The 13,992-nt window shown below is 44.1% G+C and overlaps 1 long non-coding RNA gene across 1 annotated transcript; it reads left to right on the plus strand.

The window, feature by feature from the left end:
• The first annotated feature begins 553 nt into the window (after positions 1-553).
• LOC132680682 (uncharacterized) lies at positions 554-13,746 on the plus strand. Its single transcript, XR_009610664.3, has 3 exons — positions 554-721; positions 4,516-4,652; positions 13,112-13,746. It is a non-coding gene; the product is annotated as an uncharacterized LOC132680682 (long non-coding RNA).
• The last annotated feature ends 246 nt before the right edge of the window (positions 13,747-13,992 follow it).

Raw genomic sequence — 13,992 nt, forward strand, 5'->3', positions numbered from 1 at the left:
CATTAGAATAATTAGAAACATTAGAATAATGTATTCTAAATGTTTGTATCTGTAGTGGATGCTAATGGCACCTCACAGGGACCCCTTCCGGGGTGGAGTACCTGACCCCCTACCACTGTGAGTGCGGTGTCCCTGGATGGTGGTAACTGCTCTCAGGTGGGGAACGTCTGGGCTGAGAGTTTCCCCCACCCCTGCCAAATGACTGTCTGAAAAGCGGTACAAAAGGCCAACCCCTTGTCTCAAGGGTGTGCCTTGTGCCCCAGCAGGCCCTGGGGATCTTTCTAGACGTTCCCCAACTCCATAGCCTCACTGAGCTCCTTCCCCTGCTGGATCCTGCTCCCTCCCTGCTTTCTCCTGAAAGCCTCCCTCAAAGCATCACATGCATCTGAATCCTGTCTCATGTTCTGCATCTAGGGATTCACATTGAGACAGTGTCCACACTGAATGTGTAGTGGTGTGTGTGTGTGTGTGTGTGTGTGTGTGTGTGTATTTTAGCTGGCGTGAAGAGTGTTGATCTACCAGCTCACACCCTTTCCTTCTGTTTTCAGGTAGCACCCTCGGTCCAAGAGCCGTCCCTGGTGCTATCCATTCATTCAGCAGTGTCCTCCAAATGCTCTTGAACCAGAACTACAGTGACACGGAGATGCGACTCAGTGGCAGCTTCTCTGGGTGCTTGTTGGGTGTGTGCTCATGTCCCCCTGGGAGCTGTCTTCTTGCCAGTGTAAGAGAATCCTGACCACCCTGGCTGGGGTGTGGTTGGGTGAAGAGAGAACCCAGTGTTGGGACTGCAGAACTTTCCTGTTGACTTTATGCCTCTGGGCTGTGTGAGCCTCAGTTCCCTCATCTGTAAGATGGGGCAATAATACCTACCTCACAAGAACATTGTGAAGGTTAAATATGATGAAGATAGAAAAAGAAGGAAAGAAACAACCTTCTTTCTGTTGCATGCGTATTCCACAGTGTGTGCCACCACATTCTAGCCACTTCCCTAGTGAGAAACAGATCGATTGCCTCTTCGCCATGGCTGTGGGCATGACCTCAGTGGACACCCTTGTACACAGCCCCTGGGACTTGCATGACAATTTCTCTGGATGGACAATTGGGAATGGATCCTGAGCTCTGGGCACCTGCAGACGTATCTTTACGGAGTATTGTTTATTTTTATTTTTTTTAGAGAGAGGGCACAAGTGAGTGAAAGCCAGCGAGAGAGAGAGAGAGAGAGAAGAGAGAAGTGGGGCTCACCCAAATGGGCTCATGATCACCCGATGTGGGACTTGAACTCAGGAACTGTGAGATCATGATCTGAGCAAGGTCAGATGCTTAACGACTGAGCCACCCAGGCACCCCTTATCTGTACAGAGCCTTACATGTTACTCCCCTGGAGCTGCCCTAGTTCCCCAAGAGCTGCACATGCCCAGTGGTGACACATAAACATTCCTGTCTCCCCCCATCCTCTCCAACATCAGGGACTGTCTTTTCCTTTCCTTTTTTTTTTCCTTTCTGATGATGGTTTTCCATCATCACTTGCTTTTCTTCTCCGTTGCCAGTGACTTGAGCATCTCTGCATGTACCAGTGGCTTTTGGCACCTCCCCTTTTGCAAAGTACCTCCTATTTTTTTTCGAATTTAAAGAACATTGTTTATTCTAGACATTAATCTCTTGTTTTATACACTGAAAGTATCTTCTTTGAGTGGGCCATCTGTCTCTTTCCCTTGTTTATGGCATCCTTCATTGAGCGGAAATCCTTAAGAGATACTGCCTTATGCTCGCATTGTCGTATGGAGATTTTGACAAAATAGCTCATTTATATTTCACCTGCCCTTTGCTGCAGTCCTCCAACCATGACTCAGGCATGAATCCATAGGGACCTGGGTTAAGAGATACTCGGAGATACAGCGACCATTTTCATACAAAGTCATGGACACTTTTTACAACTGACCCATAAATCTGGCTTTTGCACCCTGGTCCTGTCTTCCATGAATCTGAGTTCTTTTTTTTCTGGAGCTTTCCAGTCCCTCATGCATGGGGACTCCTGGTGGACCACCCAGCTGAACCCTAGAGGTGTCTCAGCTCACTTGAACTGCACAGAAAACACATGTTACCATGCTAAGCTGGTCTCCACTACAACATAAACAATATGAGTTAATTCTTTGGCAGACCCTCTTGAGAGGAACTTTTCATTTTTGTGCTTCTCAATAGGTCCCCAGTCATACACTGTTGCTCTTAGAGTAAGCAAACAATATTATAGCAAACACCCAGGTGGATATGCGATGCTGAACAGCCTGGTCTACTTTCCAAAGGTTGAGAACAAAGGTTTTTATTTCTTATTTTGCTTTGGAGACTCCCAGGAGGATCTCAACAGATGATTGGGTACACTTTGGTATGTTGATGCTCCAAGAAAGGAGAAGTGAGAAGGTGACCACGCTTTCCTACATAAGTGATTGCAAGACACCCACATAGTAGGCTCTCAGGTAGTGGGTACAGACACTGGTATCTCTTTTTCCCTTGACTGGGTAGTTCTTCCAAGGCTTAAACCTGAGGAGAATCCCTGGATGTCCTGAGCTATCAGTTGTAAGGAAAGCCTAAGTAGGGTATCTAGGGTCAGGGAAAGGACTTTCCAACAGTTAATCTCGACCACAATGGCCGGTGAATGTGACGGCTCCAAGCTGTTGACATAAGGCTTTCTCCTGCTCTTCATTAGCACTTCTCTGTCACTTAAGTTGGCATCTTCCACTCCACATTTCTGATTGCCAACTGACTCCTGTTCCCATACTGTCCCTTCCCAGTTTGCTGCCCTGTGCCTCACTGTGTACGGATAATTGTGGCAAATCTATGTACATGTCAGTTCTTGTCCTCTTTATATATTCAAGGTATTTTTGTTTGAATGAAGGCATGAATTTGCTTACCCCTATTAGAATAAGGTTTGAGTGTTACTATGAAAAGTGTACAGACCCTGGGATGACCCTTTGTGGCTCAGATTCACCAGAATGTTCTCTCTCCTTGACGCGACATGGAAAAGTGGTACTTTTATACCAGCAAAATACTCTACCTAGTTGAGTACCAATCTCTTAGCTGTGTGGGCATATTTTATGGATTTCTTAATGAGAATGAGAATTTTTGCCCAGTGAAAATACACGCTTTCCTGATCTCAGGAATTTTTCATCTACCTTTACTTTAGACGTGTTATAATTGGTAAGGAATAAAGACTGGCAGAACTCTTTTTTTTTTTTTCCAAAGCCACATTGTTTTTTCTCTCCACTTTTTTTACGTTATTAGAGTTCTCCTTCCAGGATCATTTTTAGCAGAAAATAGTTTACACATGTAACAAAGACTCAGGCTACTAGGCATGACTCAAATAATGACCATGGCATAAAGGAAGAACCCAGGCCTTTTCAAGGTGAGGTCCATTGTAAAACTTAGGTGGCATGGCTAAAATGCAGACTCCTGGGTCCTACATCTCCTGAGTTCGGGTGATGTAGAGGGTCTGTATTTAAGCAAACGCCTCAGGTATGATTTGAGCACATTTAGATTACACTGCATTAATTATCTACTGTGTTCCAGGTATGTTCTTGCATTGTATCATTTAATTCCATAACTACTTTGCATGGGAGCTATTTCTAACCTTATCTGATAGGTTTGGCGATTAAACTTTATAATCATGAGACTGTAAGAAAGAGTTTTTCAGATCTATATCTGTCTGTCTACAAAGCCCTCAGCCCTAAGAATAAAATCTACAGGAGAGCTGGAAAGAAGAAAAGAAGCAGTTTGCTTTTTCAGGGCAAGAAGGAGTTTGAGCTGGAAGACTGGATGTGAAAGACAACTTTATTTCTCCCACCTGAAAAGCTGAGGGTTCTCATAGTGAGGGCCTTGTTTTCAGTCTGTGTCAGTTAGGAGAGGCTCTGTTTAGCTGCTATAACAAACACTCTTCAGAGTCTTGAGATCACAGATGTTTACTCCTCACTCATGCTGTGTATCTGTTGTGGGTTTGGGGAACCACTCTGGTCAACATAGTCATTCAGGGACCTGGTCAGTATAGCGTTGCTGGTCTGGAAAGTTGCCAGTGGTTGTGAGTGAGAGAAAAGAACACTCACGAGGGGCTTGGACGGGCAATCACATGCTTCTGCCTAAAACTAGCAATCGTCGCTTTGTTCAGAACCTGTTGATCGGAAGTTGTCACATGGCCCTCCCCATGTCCACAAGGGACCCAGGAAGGACAATTCCACCATGTCCCTGGAGCACTAATGACCACACTTATGATCACCAGAGTCCCTCTCAGGGTGGGGACTAGGGTAGAGTAAGATGGCTGAGTTGTTAAAATTGTATTACTTTATTCATCACGAACTCTTTTTTAATATGCATTTTTATTTTTAAAAAGATTGCATTAAGATACGATTTATCTTCATGACTGACTTTTTTGGTACCCCTATAAATTTCACACCTGAGTCCCATCCTTGTGACACACTGAAGGGGGATAAAAGTATCAGAGTTTTAACTGAAATTTTGTTTTCATATTAGGGCTCGAGGGAAAAGCAAGACTTAGAGAGAGGTAAGGATATAGACGACATCCACATACATATTGACCAAAAAAGAGAAGAAAAGAAAAAAAAAAAGGAGAAATACACTCTACAAGCAAAGAGAAGGCACAAAAAAAGGTCAGTTTGAGATGGAGATTCCTGCCCAAATTCCATATTTCATCAGCATTGTGCAGAAAACCTTTTGTGTTTAATTTCCCCAGTGACCTTCCAAGTATATTATGAAGACAATTAAAACCTGTATCCCAGAACCACAAAGTTTTCAGTGACCGGGCTAAGGTTAATCAGTGCGAATTGGGTGAAACAGCTTGTTCAAGTAAAATTGATTGAAATCTTGATGAGCAAAAATGGAAATTTTGCCTGCCAGCCTTGGCTCCCTTTTCTTAAGAACACGGCTGTGTAAGATTTTTTAAAGTACTAGAATCTCATGCAAGCTTTTGTAAGATGCCCAAGAAATTGATCGGGGTAAAGACCTAGGGTATTTGCCATTTATGGAACTGTAAACGTATAGCAATTTAACTGATTTTGATACTTGATATGATTTTTCCTTTAACCAATGTCTCCCAAATTTTGTACTTATGTGGATTTCATGTGGGTGTGAATCTATAAAATTGACCCAGATTCTCTCTCAGCAGTAGAATTGATCTTTTTTTTTTTCCTACGTGCCTTGTAAAACATATCCCCGAGTTTACCTGATGAAACTGAGAAGAGAATTTCTTCAAATACCCGAATTATTTGCTAAATGTGTTTCTAGTTTGAACATCTGTGGACTGTACACATAAATATGGAGTCAACGTGAGAAAATCTTGACCATGGTATTGCTTCAATTTTTGGTATTTTATGTTCTTTAGAAAACCCCAATATTCCTAGAGTGTCGCCTTAATGGATATGATCACTACATAATTATCCATGAAAATAAGAAACTCTCAGGTTTTTGAGAAACTCTATGCGATTCTTGAAACACAATGTTATTCTCTGAATGCTTTTTGCTATCTGAAATCAAGTTTTCTTAGGAACTTGCTTATATGGTTTCCTTCTGTATCTTCATAGAATGGCTTGGCAAACAAACTTCCTATAGCTGGAGTCATTTAGCGCTACATTAATAAATCACAGCTAGTGGGCTAGCTTTTCCTCATTGCCTCCCTGGGGATAATTAGGGTCTTGGAGAGATTCATTAGTATCTGCTCCCTGGGATCAAATTTACTAAGAGGGATTCCTGTTGGCTCTTGGGGAAAGGCTCATTAAATTGTAATGAGAAATGGCACTCTAGAAGATATTCCAGGTGAAGGAAAAGTGTAAAAGAAAAGGTCCCCCACTTGGGTTACCAATTGTCAGAGAATGTGTCACCAGAACCTGAACAGGGTTTGAAAGGATGGGTGGGAGTTCTTCCGTAGGGAGGACCCCTTTCCAGGAATATGAGCTCAATGTCTGCAACCTTGCACTTCATGGCTAAGGCTTATCTGAGACCTTAAGATGATCACCCTTTGCCCTGACACTTGTCCTTCTTCCTCCATGAACAAAGATAGAAGTACCTGGATGCTTAAGCGGTACCCTACCCCCCATGCCCCAAGAGGGGGCCCCTGTGTACAAAAGCCAGTCTGCTTTGCTGAAAGGTGTGACAATTCCTGAGGCAACAATGTGCACTTCAAACACCCCCTGGAATCAGGCTGAACTGGGGACTTTGGCTGCAATTACATCTTTTGTTTGGCGTCTCCGCCCGGGTTGGTTCCACCGACGCGGTTGTGGGTTTCTGCCAGCGTCCTCAGTGAATCACTCGCGCCTGAATCCCTGGCTCAGGCAGTCCTGGGAGAACCCTGCCTTATATATCAGAGCAGGAACTCTGGGGACGGCTGCAGCAGCTGCATGTTCCGGAAATCATAAATACTAGATCAAATGAATTTATACTGCATGAGAAAACACTCTGTAAACCAGAAAGTGTTTTACTATGTTAACAATTACGTTATAGTTCTCAATTTGTAACTATCTTTCAATACAGGCCTGGAGAATGCTTCTTCAGCTCCCTTCCTCCTCCTCCGGCGTGTCAGCACCCTTAATAACATTCCCTGAGGCTGGAGTGAGCAGGGAGTGGGCGGGGCAAATAGAAACAGATTGCTGAAATCTACATGACAAATCTCCTCTTTGCCGGCTTTGATTCATAGCTTTTGCTTGGCCCACTGGAGCTTTTCTGGGGCTCCTATCTTAGTACTTTGCTTACTGTTGCCGAGTTATATGTTACATACCCACCTTCTAAAGCCAATGAAAAACAATTTCTCCAAGGCAGTTTTTTTTTTTTCCATTCTGTGAATATGAAAAAAAAAAAAAAAAAGGCAGTAAATCAGGAACTTTTCATCTTAGATAGTTATTTTATCTTTTTGGCTCTGGCCCGTGGAGATCAGGGGCCAGAATCAGATAGTGCTCCTCTACTCATTCTGGAGTCTTTTGCCACTTAGGTGACATCTTGGCTGCTATCAAATGTGGCTGGAGGCTGGCCATTGGCTTGATTTAATGCTCTCTTTCACTGTAGTCCATTTGCCCCAGGCTCAATCAGCCATAAAAAACAGATCCTGTGCCAATTTGACAGCCTCTGCTTCAGAGATGTGAAGCCAATGGGAAAACTACAACAGGATGATTTTCCTTTTATTCTGTGTATTTGGAGAAATAACCATCAAATTAGTGATCCATTATAGGGGAAGGTGGGTAAAATTCAGGCCATTGATAGAATTTCCTTGGGTTTAAAAGAACAATTTCTCAAACCTATCTCTCCCTCCCTCCCTCCCTCCTTCCCTCCCTCCTTCCTTCCTTCCTTCCTTCCTCCCTGTCTCTCTTCCCTCCCTCCCTGTTTCCCTCCATTCCTTCCTTCCTATCTTGGATTTGAATCTGGCTTTATAATCTGTGTGAAGTTTAGTGTGAATTCAGCGGTAAATTTGTAAAAATTTTAAAAATCAATTGGAACCACAGCTCTGTAAACTCTTCCAATAAAAGCCGCTCTGTGCCACTGCTTATCTGCTGGGAGGCAAGAGTGTTCAAGGCTCGGATTTTCAGCAGCAAGCACATGCTGGCCCTTCACTTACTGTCTGACTTTGGGTAAATTTAAGCCTATGCATCTCACTTTCTCAGATGCAAAAGGGATGTAATTATGCCTCCCACAGTGGATGGTGGAAAGGAAAGAGATAATGTTCTAGCACGGAAAACAGCACATACTAAGCTTAATAAACGATAGGCATCATCATTAGACAAACTTGTGTAAACAAAGAAGTTTGCGTTGAAATGGGAAAGGAAAGGGAAATCTTTTGGGGAAAACGGGATTAATATAATATAGTTTCAAAGAGGCATTGGGACGGTTTCTCTGAGTCTGTTGTAGGAAGAGATCAGCATATGTGGATGTGGGTGGCAGGTGGCCGGAGGGGTGGGGTTGACGGGAATTGCCAGCTCAGGGGGCCGTGATTATTCTGACAACCTCTAGCCAAAAAGCGTCCTGAGTCTACTGGTCAGGGGTGTTGGGGAAATCTCCCCAGTGTACATGAGATTCCCCCTCGAAATGCCCGCTGAATTGCATCGCAAGGTAGGAGTCAATGTTCCTCTTTTCTTCTTAAACACAGTCTTCCAGTCCAGTTCCTTCTCCTCCTCTTCCCTCTTTGTATAAACCTCTAGTTTAGGGAACTATTTGAAAAATAGTCCTCCCTGTCGACTACAGAGTCAGGGAGTAGCCATTGGAGCATGTTAAGCAGACAGTCTGCCCGAGGTCAGGATACAAGTTTTGTTGTTGTTGTTGGTGTGTGTGTGTGTGTGTGTGAACCTTTGTGTGATCTCCTTCTGTCTTGTCTGCAGTCAGAAATGGGCATCTGAAAATGCAGATTATGTTTTGTGCCCTTGTGTGGGGATCTAGGGTGAGTCTTGATGTCTTGAGTTGGAGGTGAGAACAATAAAGACCCGGGAAGATGAAAGGATACTCAAGAAGGAGCTTTGTTTCATGTGCAGAAGCTGCGTTGAAATTAAAACTCTTGCACAAACACCATTGACACACGCGCGTTCTGATCCTCATGGTGGGTGCCACAGGGTATTAATGGTGGAGTGAATTTCTCCGCAAATCTCTCCTTCTTTAATCCCACTTTACACATACCTTCGCTCTTATAAAAATCAGAGCCTTTCCAGAAGGGAATGCTCTGCAAACTCATCTGTCCTCATTCCTCAGGGAGAACATTTTCAAATACTAACGTGCCCATGAGAGAAAGAGCAGGTGGTGGGGTGGGATGGGAGGGCTGAAACACGAATCAGAGAAAACAGTAAGAATTTGCCACTGGAAAGTCTGGCCTTTTAAGCCTCTCCCTTTTCTAGATTCAATCTTTTAAAAAGAGAGGTTAAAACATGGTACTTTAAAGGGAGAATCTACAAACTAAATCGGGAGGGAAATCCTAGAGCATGTACGTGCCCAGCCCCCTTATCGCACATAAGCAAATGTTTCCAGTAAATGTGTAGGTATCACATCTCTGGATTAACTGTATTTAGGGGAAATGGGCAATTAAGGCTAGTCTCAGAGACTGGACAGGGCGCTTGGGTGGCTCAGTCGGTGGAACGTCCTACTTGGGCTCTGGTCTGACTTAGGCTCAGGTCATGATCTCACGGTTCATGAGTTTGAGCCCCGTGTTGGCTCTGTGCTGACGTCTCAGAGCCTGGAGTCTGCTTCGGATTTTGTGTCTCCCTCTTTCTCTGCCCCTCCCTGGCTTGTGCTCTCTCTCTCTCTCTCTCTCTCTCTCTATCTCAAAAGTAAATAAACATTAAAAAAATAAAAAAAAAGAAACTGGACAATTCTTAGCACTCCTCAAATTGACTTATTCTATCAAATTAAAAGTAATTTTAGGAATGTACAATAGCTTGATTCACACATATTTGAAAACTTTGCCACCTATTTTTCATTAACTCGGAGTGAAAAGGGTAATAAAGCAAGAAGATCTCAGTCTGAATACAGAGGTGAGTTTAGTTGATATGAAAAAATGGCCTCATTTAGACCCACGTTTATTAAAGATCTACAGACGTTGGCTGGAGTTTGATCCTGGGTCATAGCGTGAATGTATTGATTTTTGAATCTGTGCCAGATTGTTTCCCAAGCAGAGAAATTGCATTCAACAGCAGAGTTCAAGATTTGAATTCCAAAACTCTACCCAGAGTCCAGTAAATGTCGGTGGTGAAGGTAATGGGCCATACAAATAAAATTCCCATCGAAGAAAAGCAGGCAGTGTGATCTCAACCTAGCCTGGCCTTGCGAGCTTACTTGACATCAGACACTTGGATTGTTCACATGATAAGCCTTTGCCAACATATTCTTGTCTAGAAAGAGTGCTTCCTAGCGTTTGAAAATTTTACCTTACGTGTGTTTTTATTCATTGAACTATAATTGAATACACTGTAGTTTCAGGTATACAGCATAGAGATTCCGTACTTATATACGTTACAAAATCGTCACAACAATAAGTTACCGCTTGTCACCCTACAAAGTTGTTACAGTGTTATCATCCATCTAGCCCATCCACCATCCACCCCCCTTCTCCCCTCCAGCAACCCTCAGTTTGTTCTCTGTATTTAAGAATCTCTTATGGTTTGCCTCCTCCTCTGTTTTTATCTTATTTATTTTTCCTTCCCTTCCCCTATGTTAATCCGTTTTGTTTCTTAAATTCTACATGTGAGGAGCACTTTACGTTTTATTTATTTGAGTCTTGTAAACTGAGAAAATAACATGCTTATGTTAAAAAAAAAATCCAAGCCGTACAAAAGGTATGCAATGAAAAGTGAGTGGGCCTTTAACTTCAGACTAGGTTGACCTCAGTGGCCAGTTGGTTACTTTACTCCAGCCCCAGACCTTTCCCCAGAGCTAACCATAGTTACCTATTTCTTGGGTGTCCTACCAGAACGTTTCCACATATGCGATGTGCATTTTTAATGTCAAAGACAAAGGCTATACATGTTTTTACATACTTGAACTTTCCAGTTACTTTACTTTGACACTCTTTCCTTATCAACACATCCAATTATATATCTTTTCTTTTAACTATTGTGTGGTATTTCATTGAATGGATATACCGTAATTTGTTTGAATTTTCCTTTTTAAAGATATAAACATTCAGAGTATTTCCAGGCTTCTCCTTGCCATTACAATGTAATTGACATCATCACATGTGTATTTCTTTCCCTATGAATATCAGTAGTTTGTTTATAGCTGAGTGGTATTCCATTGTATCAATATACTACAATTTTCTCCTTTTTTTCCTGTTGATAGACATTTGTTTGTTTCTAGTTTTTAGCTACTATGAATGAGGCTGCTATAAATATTTGAGTATAAATTTTTGTGTGAACATGTTTTCACTTCTTTTGGGTAAACACTAAGGAGTGGACTTGGTGGGTCGTGGGGTTTGTGTATGGTCAACTTCAGTAGATTCTGTCAAATAGTTTTCCCAAGTGACTTATAACTTTACTCACCTACCAGCACTGTGTGAGAATTTAGTTGTTCTATGTTCTTGCCAACTCATGGCATTGTGTCTTTTCCATATTAGCCATGTGTAAAAGGATTTCATTGTACTTTCAATGAGCATTTCCCTGATCACTAATGAGTTTGAGGGACTCTTCATATGTTTATTGGCCATTTGGTTATTCTCTGAATGAATGGGTTGCCTTGTCACATATTTTTCTTGTAGTTCTGTTGGTTTTGCCTGTCTTGTTCTTATTTATTTTCAGAGTACTTTAAGTGTGCTGGAAAGAACTTCTTTATCAGGTACATGAGTTGAAAATATTATCTCCCTCTCTTTGGGCTCCTATTCACTTTCTTAATGGCGGTTTTTAATGAACACACATTATTAATTTTAATCTATTCCAGTTTAATCAAATTTTTCCTTGAGGTCAGTGTGCTCTTCTGCTATTTTATGCAATCTTTGCCCATTCCAAATTCAGGTGCATGTTCTCTTATGTGATCGTCTAGGCATGTAACCACCGGGAATTGATTTTGTGTATGATGTGAGGGGATAAGACTCATTTTTTGAAAATATGACTATTCGACTGACCCAGCACTGTTTATGAAAAGGATCGTCTCTTCTGCATTGCTCTGTAGTGTCACCTGTTGTAAATCAAGGGCAAGCTGATCTGTGTGTCTGTTCTGTGCCCTCGATGCCGTTTCACTATATGTAATTTGATTTAGCAAAAATAAAGACTTGTGACCTTTTTTGCATGGAAGTGCCTTGGAGCAAATTTGTACCATTAGGATAACTCTGTTTTGGGCGGAACATGCCGAGGGAGTAATTCCCTATCCCCTTTCCAGGTCTTAGGAGGGAATAAGCTGGTGACAGCTTTGGGGTAGGATGTGCTTTTGGAGAGAGATGAGGGATGTGCTTTTGGAAAGAGATGAGGGGTGGGCTATTTCAATAAGGGGGTTCCTTCAGAGGCTGTTGGCCTATTTCCAGAGCATTCCTCGTGCTGCTACGCCCCAGCACATTCCTCCCTGCCTCAAGAGAACCCCTGATCCGTGTCTCTCCAAGCCACCTTCAAAGCCCTGAATGCTCATTTTCACTGCAGACACCCGCCCCCTCCCCCCCCCCACATTGGGTCTACACAAAGCTTATCCCCCAGTTCTGATACCTTCTAGAAAGCCTCTCCTAATCATGCTGGCCCTTATTGATCTTTCTCTCCTCTGAACTCTACAGCAGCTATTATTTCTGAATCCCTTGTTTTGGCCTTTGGTATCGTTACTAAACATTTCAAACGTGTTTCACTTGTCTCTCACGCTGGAAGCCCAGATCTGTGGGAGGTCAAAGCCCCTCTCTTACTCAAAGCATCGCTCGATGAATATTTGATCCCAGATGGAAGGGAGAGTGGGCACGGAGGCAGACTAGCACAGGGCCTCCCGGAGCCACCTGCCTTGGGATGCAGAGAAGCCGGAGGGCTGCTGCTTTCAGGGGATTCGGAACTATCACCCCCCACGTGGGCCGCCTGGCTGTCCTGTGCTGCTGCTGCTTCTTTTTTTTAATGTTTATTTATTTTTGAGAGAGACAGAGACAGAATGCGAGTGGGTTACGGGAAGAGAGAGAGGGAGACACAGAATCCAAAGCAGACTCTGGGGTCCAAGCTGTCAGCACAGAGCCCGACACGGGGCTCGAACCCACGAGCTGTGAGATCATGACCTGAGCTGAAGTCGGACCCTCAACCAACTGAGCCACCCAGGCACCCCTGTCCTGTGCTTCTAATGTTGATGTCAGCTGACTGAGAACTGCCCCAGACCCTCGCCTCGTGGCTCCAAATGCTTGCATCAGAAAGACACCAGCTCTTGCACGCACGGGCCAGAGCGGGGCACGATCCGGCGAGAGAATGACTCGGTTCTCACTCAGAACTCCTTTTTCTTTGGCTCTCTCCCACTCTAACCTCTTTTTTTTTTTTAAACTGAGAACAAACTGAGGGTTGATGGGGGGTGGGAGGGCGGGGAGGGTGGGTGATGGGCATTGAGGAGGGCTTCTTTTGGGATGAGCACTGGGTGTTGTATGGAAACCAATTTGACAATAAATTTCATATAAAGAAAAAAAGAACTCCTTTTTCTGTTTTAGCTGAAAATGGCAGCAATGCTGACATTCTCCTTCTACCCAAGAGCCAGCCCACAACCGGGGAAGCTGTCAGGTACATGAGGGCAAGGCCGACACCACCACCTCTGGGCCGCTCGAAGTCGCCCCTTCTGCAGAGACAAACCCACGCACCTACTGGCTGGGCCGACCTCGAGAAAGCCATTCAACAGGATCCCTGGGACGCGCAGCCGGCCTCATGTCCTGATTAAAGGCGCAGGCAGGGAAAGCTGGTGAGTGCAGGCCAAGTGAGACAAATACGGAAAGACATTCCAGTTGTCGGGGACCCGTGTCACTTGCTCCTGGCAGATGTGTTTGGATTTGCGTCCCCAGGTCTTGACGGTTGTTCCCCGCTTAGACTCCGCGAGGTTTCTGCCGGAGTGGAAGAGGCCATCTACCTGTAGTCAGGTTTCCCTTTGGAAAAACATTTTCTGAGACGTGAAAAGTTGAGAAAATAAATAGCGCCACCCCAGTCTCCTCTTATTTGGTGATTTCTAACAGGCGTGCCGTGTAGAGTAAAACCCCCGGCCTGGTTTTGGGGAGCACCTGGGGTCATTTGTCGTCACCCACCTGCTGCCGATGGCGGGCTTGTTGTTGGCTCTGGGAACGTTCCAGGGCACTCTCATTCCCTCCTGGATCTCTCTTAGGTCGCAGACAGAAACCAGTGGAGTTAAGTGACAAGGGCATGAGGCAGGTCTGATCACAAAGCCCTCAGGACGCAACGGTCTGAACTTCAAGTCTCCCGGTGTTCTCTGAGCGGAGGGAGATCGCAGGCTGTGCGTGGCTCTCCCGTCTGCCCAGATGGGCGTGTCACTCTGGGGGACTGCTCAGGGCAGGGTCTCCTGGAAGTGGAGTGGGTACCTGGGTAC

The sequence above is a fragment of the Panthera onca genome, chromosome A1, assembly GCF_046562875.1.
Source record: "Panthera onca isolate mPanOnc1 chromosome A1, mPanOnc1 haplotype 2, whole genome shotgun sequence".
NCBI lineage: Eukaryota > Metazoa > Chordata > Mammalia > Carnivora > Felidae > Panthera > Panthera onca.